The sequence below is a fragment of the Lepeophtheirus salmonis genome, chromosome 4 (genome assembly GCF_016086655.4).
Source record: "Lepeophtheirus salmonis chromosome 4, UVic_Lsal_1.4, whole genome shotgun sequence".
NCBI classification, from domain to species: Eukaryota; Metazoa; Arthropoda; class Copepoda; order Siphonostomatoida; family Caligidae; genus Lepeophtheirus; species Lepeophtheirus salmonis.
The window spans coordinates 41,293,843-41,311,552 of NC_052134.2; the positions used below are offsets into that span (position 1 = coordinate 41,293,843).

The following is a 17,710-nucleotide window of genomic DNA, read 5'->3' on the forward strand; positions in this document are numbered from 1 at the left end:
CCTAATATTCAAAGAAAAATAAACAAATGAAGTTGGATATAAGATGGATCTTTCCTACGAAGCATTCGGTTATACTGGACATCCATTCCCCCATCGTTTCCATTCCTAAGAGTTAATTCTATACTTTTTGGATATCCTTAGTCGCATGCCTTCCAATCTTTGCTTCAATTTCATGTTCTGTTCAAGGGATCTCGTCTCTTTTAATGGAGGGATCGTTCATTGTGGAGATGTTCCAACACATCAAGATCTTTGATAGTGACTTCTGATCTTGTGAATCATCGCCTCTATACTCAAGAATACATCAACTCATCCAGATCTTATAAAAATCATCGTATAATTCTTTTTAAAAAAACCCAGAATACTCGACTGAAAGACCTAGTGAGGAATAGAAACAGATTTATTATTCTTCATCCACAGCTCCTTCAATGAAAGTACTGAGTCCATTCCTCCTTAATTCAACTCTAATTCGTCTCTTACTATAGGAAAACATTCATTGATAAGAATAATTCAGTATCCAATCTTTCACATTGATATAAATTCATTTATAAGATAGAGTTTGTGATGTGTGATCTATAGGGATAATTATATAATCTGAACAATTCACGCACACCTTTCATTTCTTTATTACTTTTACATTTTGTCATTGGAAAACAAGTGAAAAATAATTCTATACTCTTAAAGATAATATATATCTCTTTTCTCGAACGTTTCGTCTGCAAAGTATATTCCATTCTGTTATGTTATTACATATAAATTGTTGTTGAGAACTTTTGAGTGATTTTGTGTTTAAAAAATATAAGTGACCCCTTTACTTACGCATAATTCAATTAGAATATCTAAAAGTCGTTAGAATTCCCAAACATATAGAGTCGGGAATACTTTTCTAAGCAGCTTATCGCCAAATTGGAATATAACTCTTGAAAAGATCTAGGATCTCCACACAAATAAATTTATTATATATAATAATTAAATGTTTTCCATAAGAGCTAATATTATTTGTTTTATTGAAGACAATAGTTAAAATTTAGAAAAATAATAATCCAATTTGTTTGGACAAATAATTTAAAAAAAAAAGATATTCATCAAAATTTAATTCCCTGTTTATGAATTATCCATTATTTTATTTTTGTATCTTATTGATTTCTTCAATTTTATTTCGACAGACAAATGCTATTTCATTATTGTGATTGAAGTAATGTAAGTTATCAAAATTCTTATTATCAGTTGTAGAGCTACTATTGGTTAGGACCAGTAATAAGTAGTTCCTAACATCTTACTTCGAACCACCAAGAGATAATCCTGCATTGGTCATTGCGTTGCTTTGAACAATCAGATTCCTCTGGCATAATATGAGTCTATTTCAAGGTTCAAGGCAAACGTACTGCTTACACAAAATAAACAGAACAATTTCCATACCCCATCAAGAATAGAAATTAAAAAGTGTTTAATGCTTAGCATCAACATGTTTATATTTATTGTTGTTATTCGATTATTTAGTGATGATACGATCCTTTACTTTTGATTGATGGAAATTCTAATATAATATATAAAATGCTAAAATGATACCTCGCTAAATAGAAGCAAGCTGAAATGATCCGCACTGAAAAGAGGCTAGCTCAAAAGATGTATGACAAAAAAAGCGCGTCCTAATGAGTGGACACAAACACAAGGATTACATGACAATTATAGTAAAAGGTTGATTTATTTACATTACGTCATTCTATGTACTAACTTTAATGCTGAAAATCGATAGAACAATGCGGAAAGATTAGAAAAAAAAGACTAAACAATCGAATATGACCTATTTCTTATAAATGAATATATTTATTTATGTATAGCAGCCCAAAATAGTCTATTTTTAGAGTAAAGTCGACTTCAGATTATTCAAAGATAAACGTTGATATGTTTTGTAGTTTTTTAAAATATTTATTGATTAATACTAAGAGATTTTTTTATCAAATGTCTAATTCAGAAATTGATATTTAATTAGAAGTGGAGGAAATTAAAAAACTGACAGATCAAAAATGAGATACCAGCTACTAAAACCCTTTAAAGTCTACTTGGATGTTTTTACTTAATAATAATAATAGAAAATGTATTGCACAATGATTATTTAGTTGTAAATTACAATTAAATTAAGATAATAAACACTAAAAATAATTTTTTGTATTATAGTTCATTTTTATTATGAGCTTCCTGCTTTTTAAATATTAAAACTTCTTATTTTTAGATATTGCTATTATTATTTTCTAAACTATAATTCATATACAAAAATCTTACAAAATCAATTAAATTTTGCTATTTTGTTACTTTCAAACATTATAACAAATATTATAACTTCTAGTTTTTATTTTTATAACGTTAAGGGATGCATTATTTATAAGCCTCTCACACCCAAAAATTATACGTAGCTGAAAACTACATCAAAAATTGTTTTAATGTTAAGTACTCGTTTTACTTATTTTTAAACATTTAAAATCTCTGTCATACGTCCTATCTTTCACCAGGACTTCATTTGGAACTTGAACGACTTTGGGATAATTTGTGGCTTTTCTTGAACACAGAATTATTTTCCAAAATGTATTTGACTTTTGATTTAAATGGCTTGTGAGATAGTAGTTCTTGGAGTTTTTAAATCAATTTCATACTCTTTGAAAGAGGGATCCGTTCTCTTCTAATGCAGTAATCGTTGATAGCATCAAATTTTACTTTATTGTTGACAATTTGGAAGGAATTTTGGCATCTTGGAAGATATATTGGTCTGATCAATGCCTTGTCTCTCATTTTTCAATCTCAGTTACAAATTTTCCGCGAAGTAAAATGCAGCTTTTAGCCAAATTTTCTACGTTGTGATGACAGGTCTAGATGTAAGCAAATTGGAAGCACATAAACTCTCTTTTACAGTTAGATAATTTCATGATTATTGTTATTTAATACAACAATCAGTTGATTCACTTTTGGATATAAACCTCTCGCCATTTTAGGTACTCGATTGAATCCATGATTAAAGTAAGACAGATGGAATATAATTATAGGGAAAATAATTATGAGGCTAGGACTAGCTTTCAAGCAGTATCACAGAGTTTTGTTGTTATTGGTTCACACTTTATCCCTACCAAACGGACGAATTACATGTTGAGTATAATTTACTTTAGGGATTTAAAACAATTTAGAACTCACGTTATTGATGTGCAACTTTATAAAGTTATTTGCTGAATGAATGAATAAAAGAGTTATAGTGTTTATTTATAATATTTTTGCTGAATTAAAGGAGGATCATTCAACAGAACCAATATGAAGAATAAAAAGTTGGTCGGATATTATCCCTCTCAGTTCACTTTAGCGTTCAATTATCTTTCCTCTAATTGGATGTTTGATAATCAACCATAAATCCCTTAAATCTTTTTTTATATGTAATAAATATATTTTCATATATATACCTTTATCTCCTAAAAACACCAAAACTAGCTTAATGAGAATTTAGCTATTTTCCAACGACCCTAATTATCACATGGTACTATTTTTCATCTAAATTTTAGGTAGAATGGTATACGCATACATAAATAAAGGTGTAGCCTTGTTAACAGAAAATAAAGCGCTTTAAATCATTCTGAAAATATATGTTGACTCTGTAAAAATAGAATTTTAGTTGTAGGCTTCTGAACGTCGAGTTATCGTAAAGGGGACACTAAATAACTATTTAATGTACTTGTGCTAAGTAAGAAACGAAAAAATGTTTCAAATGTTATAAATTTACTTTTTTTTTCAAAATTACAACTCCTCCACATTTTAGCCTTTTTCAAATCTCTACACATACATAGTTCACCGATTGTTTCAAACTGCCCATACTGTGAACTAATATTTTATTATTTTCATTTGCAAATGGTAAATTTTCTTAAAAGGGTCTTAAAACGTACTAGATCCCTGACTGATTTAATTTCATTATATCTAGATATGGTATAAGTTTCTTATTCCCCCCTTAATACTATTTAATTATCTTTTGATCAGTTTTGAATTTAAACAGGGTTTCAAAAACACAATTTATAATGACTGAAATGAATTCGTTTTTTTAAATATAAATATCAAATAAATTTTACATATCACTGCTTTAAAATAAAAATCCTATTTGATGATGAGATTGAGGTATTATGTATATCTTTATACGTTATAGAAATTTAACAAACAAGTATGCAGAGTAATAGAAGAGTTTCCGAGCACAAGTGAGGAGAATTTTGGTACTAAGGATGAGGAATGGCTACCTGAACAAATAGGTGCAAACTAAGTAGTTAAGTTGTCAGCTGGTAATATTGAAAGTGAAGAAGTAGTTGAAGTTGACAAAGGGGATGAGGCTGTTGAATCTAAGATAAAACCATTTTTCAGGGGTCAAAAGAAAATGTTAAGAAAATACTATGTATAGTCAAGGAGAACCAATTTGAGGGAGACCTACCTCCTCTTTTAAAAGGGAAAAAGAAAGATCCAACATATATTTTCATGCAGATAATATGATACTCATAGATGACATTGTAAACACAACAAATTTTTTGGCTACTCAGAAGGAAAAAGACAACCAGCATAGACTTCAAACGTAGTGCAAAACATTTCTGTAACACATATACTCAGGAGTAATATCTTATGTCAAATAATAAAGTTCAAAAATGAACTGGTCATTTGAAAGAAGAAAACTAATATTAAACTAATTTGAAAAAATCAAAAATTTAAGAAAATTTTATCAATTAATCCAGAAGAATTTCAATCTGTCGATCAAATTATTATTCCCTTCAATGCATTATGTAGACTTCGGTGGACAAGTGAATAATTTTGTAGTAGGAAAAAATGCAAGTAATTATTTCTTACATTGCTTAGGATGTAAAAAAATACATAGTAAAAAAATCCTAACTGAGTTATTTATAATTTATGGATGAAAAGGATAACATCGCATCCTTACTTCTATTCTTTGTTTCTTTTCCACAGCTCCTAAAGTATATTGTAACACTATAAGGGAATAATAGTAAAAGTAATATATTTTGCACAATTTTTTTGTTATCACTGAGTCTGCTTTAAGGCAGAATATAATAGTGGGGAGCATACCCACAAGCCAATCTTCCTCCTGAATGGTTATGCAATATTCTTTTTTTATTTTTTCCCCACTTTTTTCTCGCAGGTTATATCTGCTACATTCATAAAAACAAATGGAAAGAGGATTCGTTGTGTTCCTTGCAAAATGAAACAATGAAGCATTTTACAGCCTGAGGATAATTGAAATAAGTATGAAGAAGGTCGGAGAGAGAGGAGGTCATAATGATTTTCCCTAAAAGTAGTTTAAATTGTCGTTTCATTATTAATGAATTTCATTTGCAGTGTGTCCCATCATATTGTGGTAATATTTCTCGCTGAGATTAAACGCAATCTCGACAATCATTATTATCAATTTAATAACGTTAAAGTTAATGAGACTCTAATTCTGACCCATCGTGTATACGGTGTTAAAATGAAATTGGCTAATTTTTCTAAAGTCTTTCCATTGTCAGTGAGGCCATCTTTTTTTGCAACGTCAGTCACATTCGAGAGCTCCCAAATTGAAATCTACTCGTTGTTTTTGTGGACAAAAATTATAATGACGGAGCAATGCTGAAGTAGCGTTACCAAGTTACACAACCCTTCACTTGAGTTTGTTGATACAACAAAGTTTTCCTCGCAAAAAAAAGCCGCCTTCAGACAGCAACATCATAGCAAATTTGCGGATCCGATTTGATACTTAACACACTGTAAATTGAATATTCTTTATGTGCTGAACGATATAAATATATGTTAGGAAACTTATTTCGATAAATCCTCTAAATCCCTCATAATTAATCAATAAGCTACTGTTTCATCTTTCTAATTCTTATTTTTGAATCAAACATTAAAATGAATGGAGTATCTATTAATACACACAGTGAATTTAAAAAAAGAAGAAGATGTTTCTTGTAAAGTTCTTTTAACAAATATATATGTATGTAGAACAAAAATAGATGGAACAAAAAATTTAATAAAATCTATTTATAGATACAAGCTATATCACTAGGAAAAATAACTAACAAGTTTATTTTTACACTACATAGATATATTTATATATATTTGCAAATTTTTTTTTTACACATAAGCTGTTTTATTTATTTTTTAAAAGCAAATTGATAATGCTAGCATACAATTTCAAGTAAAATGGAAATTAATTAGAGCAAAGTAAATTGAAATAAATAACTAATTTATCCTTTGTTACTTCCTTTCAAATTATATTATAAGAATTTACTTACAATTGATATATTAGTAATTTAAACCTTTATCAGCTAGGATTGTAAATCAAATATGTACATTTTCGGTATATAACAAAAAAAAATATTAAAAAAAAATCGTAAAGTGAGCATGGCAACCTAGACAATATGAAGAAGAGTAGCTTTCTTCATATTATAGATTTCCTTATTTATAAAGAAAATAACTCCCTAAAAAATCCTGTGGTGAACTGACGATTATGTTTACAATTTATAGACATCTTATTTTGGAACTATGTTAAAGTATTCTTAAAAATGAGGACCTTAGTTCTTTAGAGTACCCTTATAGATTGGAGTATATGACTTTAGAGAAGAGGAATGTAAGAGTACATTTTGGATGTGTTTTGTGAATTTATTTAAACTTGTTTCTCTTGAGTTGACTCTAAATTGTGGATTTAAAAGTTTAGAGATTAGTGCAATATGATAAGAGGCTCAACTCTTGAAGTTAGAATGTAAATGAATTAATATTCCAGAGTTAATTACTTGTATTTGATTCGCACTTATGTATAATAATTCCTTAAACTAGCAAAAAGGTTCGTGGGATTTGTCAGTTTTCTTTTTCTATTGCTCCAAGTGCACAAAGACTTGAACAGTAAATCCTAATATATTTAAAAAAGTTATAGATTTTTTTTTTTAGATCGTTCAAATTATTTTTATTTGATTTAATAGTATTTCCATTAAACATTCATATTTTATTTGAAAAAGTTACACATGTCTTGAGACTTTATATAAAAGATCTCAAAAAATTGATATGTTTAAACCTACAAAATGAATATAGAATACATGTTTAACTTAATTTTCATACCTCTACAAATATAAAACTTTAAGCACATGATTTAAGTTTCATTATGGATTTGATTATAGTTCAATACAAAGTTCGAATTTATTTAAAACTATTTGTATAAAGTAACAAAAATCTTTTTGAAAATAGGAAATAGTATTTAATTTCATTTCACGCAAAATATGTGCATGACACAAAAAGTTTTGTTTGCATCGTTAGGTCATTTGAGGGAGTTGATTATCTAAATTGAGATTACTTTAAAAGTCAAGTAAAAATTAAACATATTACAATTTGTAGTATTATATAGGTAGTACATTAGAACAGGGTTTCTGACAGCCTATCTAAGAATATTATACACCTTCACCAATACTTATTTGATTCGATTGTGAGGTCCGTACAAAGTTTGTTATCAATTGTTAGCCCAAAATAGTTTTTTGGGTAATTTGTTTTTCCTCAAAATGGAAATTTAGGGAAGCAAAGGTAAAAGGTTGGAGCTAGCACATCACCATATATGATTGTGATAAGTTAATGAAGTATTTAATATTATAAGCGATATTCCCAAATGCATGCAGACTTTAATAGACAAGGTCTCTATATGGTCTAGTTCTATAACTCTGGTACAATCTGCTTCATGGTTTTTTGATACAGAAATGGACAGCATATGAACGTCAATAATTCTTGCAATGGACCGTAGCCGTGATTCGTTTCAAATGCTTTAAAACCTACGTATTAAAGTTTGAACATTTACGATTGGATGTGAAGGGGATGAATGATATATTCTACTGAAATACCATCAGTAATAGTGGTCGGATTTTGTTCCCTGTGCCTGCTTAAATTGTCACTCCTACTTATTTATTTTAGGGAGCTCCTTTTCTGTAAGATCATTACAAAGAAGTTGTATATTGGGTTGAGCAAATATGTAGGAAAGATTCATTCACTCAATGCATTTTGATTACAGTTTGGGTTAATTTTTTAGCTTAGACTATGAAAAACCAAATCATAACCTTTTTTCTGTTTTACAAAAAAAATATATTTTATAAGCATGGATTTACTTCCATTTTATCGAGCAACAGAATAACACTTACAAAAAAAGTACCTCGTTGTTTTTATCTTGTTATGGAGAATCTTTAAATTCAGATTCAACTGACCAATCTGCATTGAAAAACTGTCTGTACAACTTTCTTTTCATTGACGAATTCTGTTTTGTGACAGTCACATTGTTGAGGATTAATGGTGAAATACAATTAATGTGAAAAATTTAAATGAGTATTTATTAGTTTGACCAGATAATAATAATAATAGCATAAACACTAAAATTCTGAAAAGTGTGGCCTTAGTGTCACTATATTTTGAGAAAAAAAAATTATATAAAGTTTAAACGTCTTCAATACGTTTTAAAACATTCACTTTTGAAAAGGTTCAAACGCGCTTGTAATAAAAAGTGCTAGACTATATTAACTATATACGCTTGAATCAAATAAGTATATAAAATATATTATATATAAAAAGTAAAAAAAAAAAAAAATTATATACATGTTTCTAAACTAAGATCCAACAATCCAAGATCTGGGGTGAAAAATCGAAGCCCTGTTTCTATGACTTATTTTAAGGAGTATATTTCAAAAAATTTAAATTTAAAACTTGGCAGTGTCATACATGGTGTTACTTCACTAACACAAAAATTTACTTTGTATTTTATTGTCAGCTGTCAATGTTTCTGCTTCTATCCCACGAATACGTGTTGTGATCACTGATCCCTATTATGAAAAACCATTTAACCCTAGAATCTATAATACAATTAGAATTATGAAGGGAAATTATGATCAAGCTGACTGAACAGATTTTGAGTATGGTGCTGATATTTGTAAGGGATCTGTAGATAATGACTTATTCTGAGTCTTAGAGTGAGCTTCTTCCAAAGTAAATTAATATAGACGTACCTGAATGGTGTCAAATCTTTTACAGTTCTGAATATACCAGTGTGATAAGGCAGTACAAACTTTTTTATGTGATGAGACATATTTTCTATAAATTTATGGATCGAAGAAAATATTATCAAGAACTTATCAAAATCATAAACATTTTCTTCCTCCATAATATGTATCCTAAAAATAAGTATTTATTAACACTCAAATTTTTCCAACATATCCTGGAACTAAGATGTATTTCTTTAAAATTGGGGAAAAAAGATTTATCACTATTTTTATTGTGGCAAACATATATAAGACTATGTAGTTAGAATTTTGACGCTGTTTCGATATTATTATTTTTTTATTTTCATTGCCAAGAAAAATATAAGAATGTCTGTTAAAAACCATATTGAAGATTTCGACGATATTTGAGAGAGGTTTTGTGAGTAAAAAGGCACGAAAAGATCCGCAAATTTGTCAAAACTTTATAAAATTAAATACTATTTTATGAAAACGAAAAGAAGTTTGAAATTTTATGTGATCTCCAGACAATTTATAACTTGAGATGTTTTCCTGCACGAAGGTAGCTCTTCATGTAATTCTTTTGAATCCAACCAATCAAGGTCTTTCAGAAACTCCAAAATTTAAAAATTACTTCTACAGTCATCATATTCATATCTACCAATTGTTTTTTTAGTATGTACTATCTTATTATTATAAAAACAAAATATGTATATTAGTACACAGTCTTCAGTTTTAGCAATCTAATATTACAAAGGGCAATTACACTCATATCTGAAATTGTGATGTGAAATTCCTTGGTAAACTGTACTTGATTTTAAAATAAATCTTAGGAAATAAATCAAATTTTAATATCATAAAATTAAAATTAGAGTTTTTGTTCTTATAATTAAGGTTCATGTGAAGCTTGAAATGATAAAAAAACAATCTAAAATTGTCAATTTTTGTACATAAAATATAATAACAATTTAGTTTTAAAAAAAGTATATTATATTATGAGAAAAATATGAAATAATTATCAAATAAGTTAATCTGAAGAGGAATAACTAGATTAATAATGCGTAATGGAGATAAAATGATTAAAGACCACTATGCCAAAATATGACTGCAAAAGGGGTTACATCTTGTCGAACTTAATTATTTAATTATATGTTCTTTCTTTCCTTCTTCTACTCAGTCATTCTATTTTTGATACTCTACAACATAAGACATAATCAATCCATATAGTAGCATTTTTAAATATGGTTAGAAAATCACATTTATTTTGGGGTTTTAAGCCGCAAAACATGAAAATAAATATTAAAACATTCAAAAAGTCTAGGTATACCCTTTAAAGCCATTCAAAAAAAGTTAAGCTCTCAGAGTATAATCCCCATTCAGAACCATATTTATACGTGAAAGAATTTTTTAAACGGAAATCAAAGCTAAAACAAATTGGTAAAAACCTTTTAGCTCTTAAAAAGTGACATTTTTATTACTTTATCTTGATTACAATTCTCAAAAATATGTTTAACAAGAAAAAATTAATATAATGAAATTTTTTATTTGGATGTTAATATAATAGAAGGACCTCTTACTAAACCACTTCGAAGGAAGTCATATTTGAAGGAATATCCATAACATAGTTATGGGATTTTCAGTTCCTTCGTAGTTCCTTTTATTTCTCCTATATTGTAGAAGAGCGTCTCTTCATGAACCTGTTTTCGTTTTAGATAACTTCTCATTAAGTAATTCTTGTCTTACCTCCTGTTTTTGGAATTAATCTCCCTTTTCTAATTCATTAAAAGTGTTGAAAATAGTGTTTTTGATTTGATTTTTTACATGATTATATATTTGTCGTTCATTTTTGAAGAATTTATTATTACGGATCCCTGATCATCCCCTTTACAGATATATATATAGAGAGAGAGAGGTAATACAAATCTAAGAATTCATTGATAGAAGATATCTGCTTGAAGATGTACCTTTAATCTCAGGAATTTTAAACTTATGATATAGATTAAAAACTTAAGTTAGGATTAATCAACATTTCAGGCATAAATTAGTCTATATTTTGCCTATTTTTGTCCAACAAATTGTTATTATTTCCACCATTCAAACTGAAGACACGGCAAATAATGAAGTAGGATACTTATTACTTTCATAATTATTATTAAAAGATTATAATTTATTGTGACACCAACTTCCAATTTTTCTTCCTGATATTTATTTAATACATTATACTTAGATATGAATACTATGAAACTTTAATTGTAAGATTCATAGATTGATTACATTGATCCCTCAATGTAGAGTAATTCATTTATAAAGTAACATGTTAGAATTAACTTATAATTTCTAATTCAGTTCTATAATTATTATTTTTATTTGAAAGTCCTATCATGTATTGCCTGTAAATAAATGATATATTTTCATCTGAAATTAATTGAGTTAATCAATAATGGTTTGACTGAAGCTGCTTATTCTAGTAATTACATCTATTTCGGTAACTTTCTCATACTTCAAAAAGTAAATTTAAGACTTTGCTACATGTATTTATTCGCTCTGGAACCATGAAATGAATTATTTCATTGATTGAAATTTTAGTGGTAGTATTCTACATTTGAAATGTAATTAAAATTTTAATTAAACATAAAATTAGTCATATGAACGACTGAATCTACATATTACATTGTTTTTTTATCCCAATCTGGATTAGATTAATTTTGTGAAAGGCTGTAGATACCAAGCTTAGGTAAATTTTAATAGTATATTTTGTGTTTTACGGCTTATAGAAAAATAATAAATGTGACTTTTAGAATACAGACGCTCAAAGACCTGAATTTTGTTGTTTTGTGTTGTTTTCATGTGTTGGGTCTAATTTAAAACTACAGTCCATTCAATAACAATGTTCTGAATGACATGAACAATATATAGTTTTTTTTTCTCACCAAAGTTAAAAAAGGTTTATATTGGAAGACAAAGATGGAAAAGGAAAAACTGATAAAACCGGTCAGTTTTTATTGGAAATTTTTTGGAAAAAATATTATTCCTCAAATTCTTATTTTTTTTAACAAACAATTTGCTAAAATAAAGGCAATTTGAAAATAGATGTTTTTGATAATGCTGTCATGTCTCACAAGCTTCCATCCAAAAATATTCATAAAAATGCTTTAAATTTCTTGGTAATTACACAATTTTTCCCTAGAACTATTATTCCATTATTGTTAGGAATTGCTCACAACTTATCAATAACTAAGTTCAACCAATCAACGTTCAGATAACGGATAACAAGTAAAGAAACAGAAAATCAAAGTCTGACAATTTATATTTTTTTTATCTAACAGAATATTTATTCCTTCATATAAAAATATACATCTTAATCACAATAATAATAACTACATACATATTTAGATTCATGTAAGTTCGTTGAAATAATGAAAAAAGTAATAAAAACACATTAGGAATAATTTAATAGTTGTAGTAGTATGTGCATTGTACGTCAATACAGTCAATAGACTCGAGGTTGCAAAGATGTATAGTATTGCTCCGGGAAATTGATTTATATATTAATGAGACATTATTTACGGCGTCATTGTTATTAAAAGAAAGAAAGAGGCAAACATCAACATTTGCAAAGCAGTTTCCATGACCCTCTACTTTCAAACCTCCTCATCAAAGCCATACTCTGTACAATAAACGTTTCGAAGCCTATAGGTAGGCTTGCGCCATTACATCTAACAGCAAATTTAAAATACATAAATATAAAGCACATAAGAAATATAATAATTAATAGGTTTTATACGGGCGAGTATCGTTCTAAAAACTAGAATATTATGTAAAAACTAAATATTTTTTTTCTTGTTCAATAAAACTAGGTCATGGTGTTGTGAGATCATACCGACGTCGTATTGTATTAAGTCAAAACGAACTATCGGGGTCAATCTCCTGGATCTCCTTCGAAGCCGCCGTCATAAATCCTTTGTTTATATTCATTCTCCTCGCCATCGCTGCAAACTGCCATCATATTGAATTTAACAATGCATTTATTGGCTAAGGTTTACCTCTCATTATCTACTATTAGGTCATACTTAATTTGAGACTCTGATAGTTTTTTCCCAATAAAAGGCTCCACTCTCTTCTTAAGTAAAGTGAAATGTGCTTAAATGGGCTTCCATTCTCCTAGAAAGTGGCTAATTATTTTTTTATTGTTTCCCCACATCCCGAACACTTGAACATATTTCCTTCCTGTGTTCCTAGGTTTCCAACATTGAACGATCCTGATGCAATTTGACATCTGTTTCGAAGTTAAATACTTGTCATAGATTCCATAGCAGAAATTTATCAGCTTGCCTGTCTCAATTCCAGTTCTTTTTAAAAGATGCAAAAAATTCGTCTCACATCCTCTTCCCTCCAAAATTTTAACCCTCATTGATTGGTTAGAATAATTTGTGGCTTTATTCCTTACTTCATTTTTATATCTGGAGTTTATTTGCAACTTCAGTAGTGCTATGGCTGGATCTGTTAGATCTGTTATATTGCTTGATGCCATTAATTCCTCGACGGTCCTTATTCCTTTTCTACTTAACGTTTCAATGTTCATCTTACTGATAGATAAGTAAATTATATCTGTATTCTTGAACGGAGATATCGGCACCTATTTATTATTAATTATGTTCTTCATTGCTTCTGCCCATCGAGGATGGTCGTAATGTTTATCGTATATTATTTCCCTCTACAAGACCCCATCATTTTTGGCGGTTTTTCCTGCATTTCCAAGGTATTTAAAACTGTTTTCTTCAGCATAGTTGCCATAAATGTAGATTTGTTCAATTTTGTTTTCAGTCCACTTAGACATCTAAACTCCTCTAATATGCTTACAAAGTTGTTAATATTTTTTTCTATGTTATTTTCGTCAAATAGAAAACACTTAAATATTTTTTCCCACTTATGTTCTTAACATCTAGTATGTCCTTAGTTGTAGTGGTCTTATTGCCAAGTTAAATAGTACTGGGATTAGGGGATATCCTTATTCTTGTCGGCATCCTCTTCCGACATTTATAATTACTCCTCCCCCGGGGGCAATTTCTCTTTTTGATCCTTTTATTATAGATGTCATCAGATTTATATATCATAGAGGTATATTTAAAGCATGGGGCTGATGAATTATATGCTCGTGCGATATTGTATCGAATGCTTTTGTAAAATCAATAAAAACTTTAGCCATCTATTTATTTCTTTTGTCCTGCCATCTTATCCATTCTCTAACGGATATTGCTACATCGCTGATTGATCTGTTTTTTCTAAAACCAAACTTTGAACTAGGTAAAACTTCTTCTAGAACTGGGGGCATTCTCTCGAACATTAATCAAGATAAAATTTTATTGTGTACATTTAAGAGTGTAATGGGTCTCAAGTTATGCACATAATTTGCATTTTAGCCTTTTTTTTATTAAGACTACTATAATTCATTTCTTCGGGAAGAGATTGCTGTTGTAAGATTTCGTTTAAGTAGTTTGTTAAAATGGGGATTGTATGAGGAAACTTTTTATACAATTCTTCCATCTTTTAATTTTTGTTCGTGTATTCATATACTTCTTTAATGTTAAATTCTTTTTGTAAGTTCTTTTTCGGTTTAGTAGATAATTTAACCTTGAAATCAAATTTTGAATTTTTAGTATCGCTTCCAGATCCATCAAATATTTTGTTGTAATAATCTTGTACAATCTTCTGCACCGTATCATCATCGTCTCTCAGTTTTCCTCCTTCACCATAAACATAAACATTCACTTGTTGCAGCTATATCTTTCTTCGTACAAGTATTTGCAAGTAGAAATTTGTGATCAGATATACCACCACTTTTAATTACTTTTTAGTTTTCTATCATACATGCTATTTCTCTGCTGCATAGAAGGTAATCTATTCGAGCTGATGAGTATTTTTTCTTTAAGTTTCTGTTGTGCAAATAGGTATGGTCTTGATTGCTTCGAACTTTTCCAATGTCTATAATATTTTTGTTTTGGATCCAGGCTTCAAAGGAATCCGTATTTGCTTGTGCTTTGGCAAAAATTTTGTTTCCCCTTTTCCCACTATGGAAACATTAAAGTCTCCAGTTATTATATGTGAGTTGTTATCCTTCGGTGTTACTTTTTGTAAGATATTTTTAAATGTTTTTCCGGAATGCGCATATACTGATTTTACAACAGTACTGCAACCAAAAATATCAATCTTCGCCTCTATCATATTTCCGTCGTCTGTTTCTTCCAACTTCCCCAAGTCAGCCCTTTGTGTACGAGTACGGCAACTCCTCGACATGGATGATTTCCCTTGACTTTGCATGCTTTAGAAAAATAAATATTATATATTTGGTCAAATATCCCGTAGTCTGAATTATTCATTATTCTTATCACAGCGGCGATGTAAGGATAGTTAAGAAACACTGAGATAGTCGTAAAATCTTTTTCGTTTACTGAATTCCGAAATTCCATTAACATTTGCACTCAGTATTCTTAAATTATTCATCATGAAATTCACATTTGGTGGCGCTACTTTCATTGTCTACTTCGGTGCAAACATTCCCCAAGCTGTTCACAGACTGGTGTTCTGTTAGACCGATTGCATTTCTGAATCCTCTAAACCTTTAATAAATTTAGTACTTAAATTTGATTCTGATTGTTCTTCATAATTTTTTTCTCCTCCTTCCCCATAGTTGTACAGCTCATTTACTGCGTTTACTGAGGAATTTAGCTCATTCGAGTCTTTGCATCCTATGGTATCGTCGTCTTCTCTGTTTGTAACGATTTCAATTTTGTCAAGAGTACTTCCTTCTATAACGTTACAATTAGCAATTTGCCTTCCCTTGTTTTGTAATATGATTAATTTCGCTTCGTCATCTTTGAAACTCTCCGAAAATGGTCCCACTTTTTTCCACAGCCATTAACTTAACTTTCTTTTATCTTTTCTGAATTATTTATTTTGCCAGAGTCCTCATCTTCCCTTGTTTCATAATTTTCGCTAATATCGAAGCCATTCCCTTCCAAAATATTTTCTCCCACATTAATCTCCGCCGAGTCCGGCACTAAGAGCCGTTTCGATCTATCTTTCTTTTGTCTTCTCATCCTAAGTCCAAACCATCCTCTATAGTATTGGTCGACATTTTACTATTGTTATATTCCCTTGTTATGTGTCCAAAATGGAAACAGTTCGACCATTGTCTCGTTTGGTTAGGATATTCCATCTTAAAGATGTTGTTATTTAAAGATGCATATGTTGGTAAGTTTGCCGGGTTTCCTTCCACGGTTACTTCTAGGTCAAGACTTTTTGCATTAATGAACTCTTTGGTTGCGATCCTCTGTAAATCCTCATCTTCATTTATTAGTTTCTGCGTATATTGTGACATTGGAGATCTTTCTATTTTATTTACTTTTTCGATAAACTTTTCCAAATATTTCTTAAGCAGGTCTGGATCAAGGAGGTTGGCAGCGCCTCAATGGGTTTTTAATTTTGCCTAAGTTTATTTGTCGTATGTTCACTTTCTTCATCACTTGTTTCAACCCTGGAATTCCTTATGGGTTGCTCGTGTTCTTCCTTCGTTTCGGACCTAACTTCTATTTCCTCGATCCTCCTCCTCAGACTCAGGGACCGCGACGGAGATTCTCCGATCCTTTTCCTATCATTGGTCTTGCTGACTCCTTCTTTCCTAACAAGAAACTGAGTTATGTCTTACTTTCCATTATTTTTAGCCCTTTCTTCACTTGTCCTGGTCCCTGGAGATACTTCTTTCCCCTTCTGTCCCATTCCCGAAAACGAGAGAGAGGTTTTATCAAATAGAACTCTACCTGCTCCGAAGAGACTGTATAGTTCTTTTGAAGCTAAAAAAATAACACTTCTGATTAGCACTAATTCATTAAATTTATTTATCTGCAAAATGCCCAATTTGTAAGTCTTTTTTTTTCCTTGCGCGTCCAAATTTTTTCTGACAATTTATTAGCATTAGTGAGATTATGTTAAGTGAAATATTTTTAGTTATTTACGGTAATTTTTCTTAAATAAATATATTCACTTAACAAGAAATAGAGATATTAATTTTTATAGATATTGGAGAGATTAAAGGTTGTGTTTTCTTTCTTTATATATAAATATATATATTTGCTCCAAAATTTAAAGTTGAGGAAATTTGAAACACATTATACTTTTAGATAAGTTACTCAGAGGTGAGGTGACTTACCAACGTCAAAATTTCCAAGAACGTCCCTTAAAATGTTTTATTCTTTAAAAATTTATTCAGATATTATATTAGAGAATATTTTTCGCAAATTGCACTTTGATGCAAACTGCCACTGTTATAATTGTCTTTGTAGTCAGGAACTGTTAAAAAATGTAATGTGAGAAATAAATTTAAAAAAATAGAAAAAATAATATTTCTGAAATAAATAATAAATTAGACTTTTCAAGTTTTTTAATGATTAACTTTAAATGTACCGTTCCACATTCAGATCAGAGAAAATATCTTTCACAACCCTCTTTAGGGCCCTGTTTTGTGTAACGAAAACGTTTGCAATACGAATAATACGAAGAAAATTTCAACTCAAATTGTTTTTATGGCAAAAATAATCTGCATTATATTATAAAATTATTAATGAAAATTTTGTAGCATTAAACACTATCAATCCTTAGTGGAATATGTTATTGATTCCTCGTCGTAGAAAGAT

The 17,710-nt window shown here is 29.4% G+C and overlaps 1 long non-coding RNA gene across 1 annotated transcript; it reads left to right on the top strand.

Annotated features, from left to right (window-relative positions):
• The first annotated feature begins 12,341 nt into the window (after positions 1-12,341).
• Positions 12,342-14,227, top strand: LOC121115948 (uncharacterized). The gene is made up of 2 exons (XR_005863725.2): positions 12,342-12,716; positions 12,878-14,227. It is a non-coding gene; the product is annotated as an uncharacterized lncRNA (long non-coding RNA).
• The last annotated feature ends 3,483 nt before the right edge of the window (positions 14,228-17,710 follow it).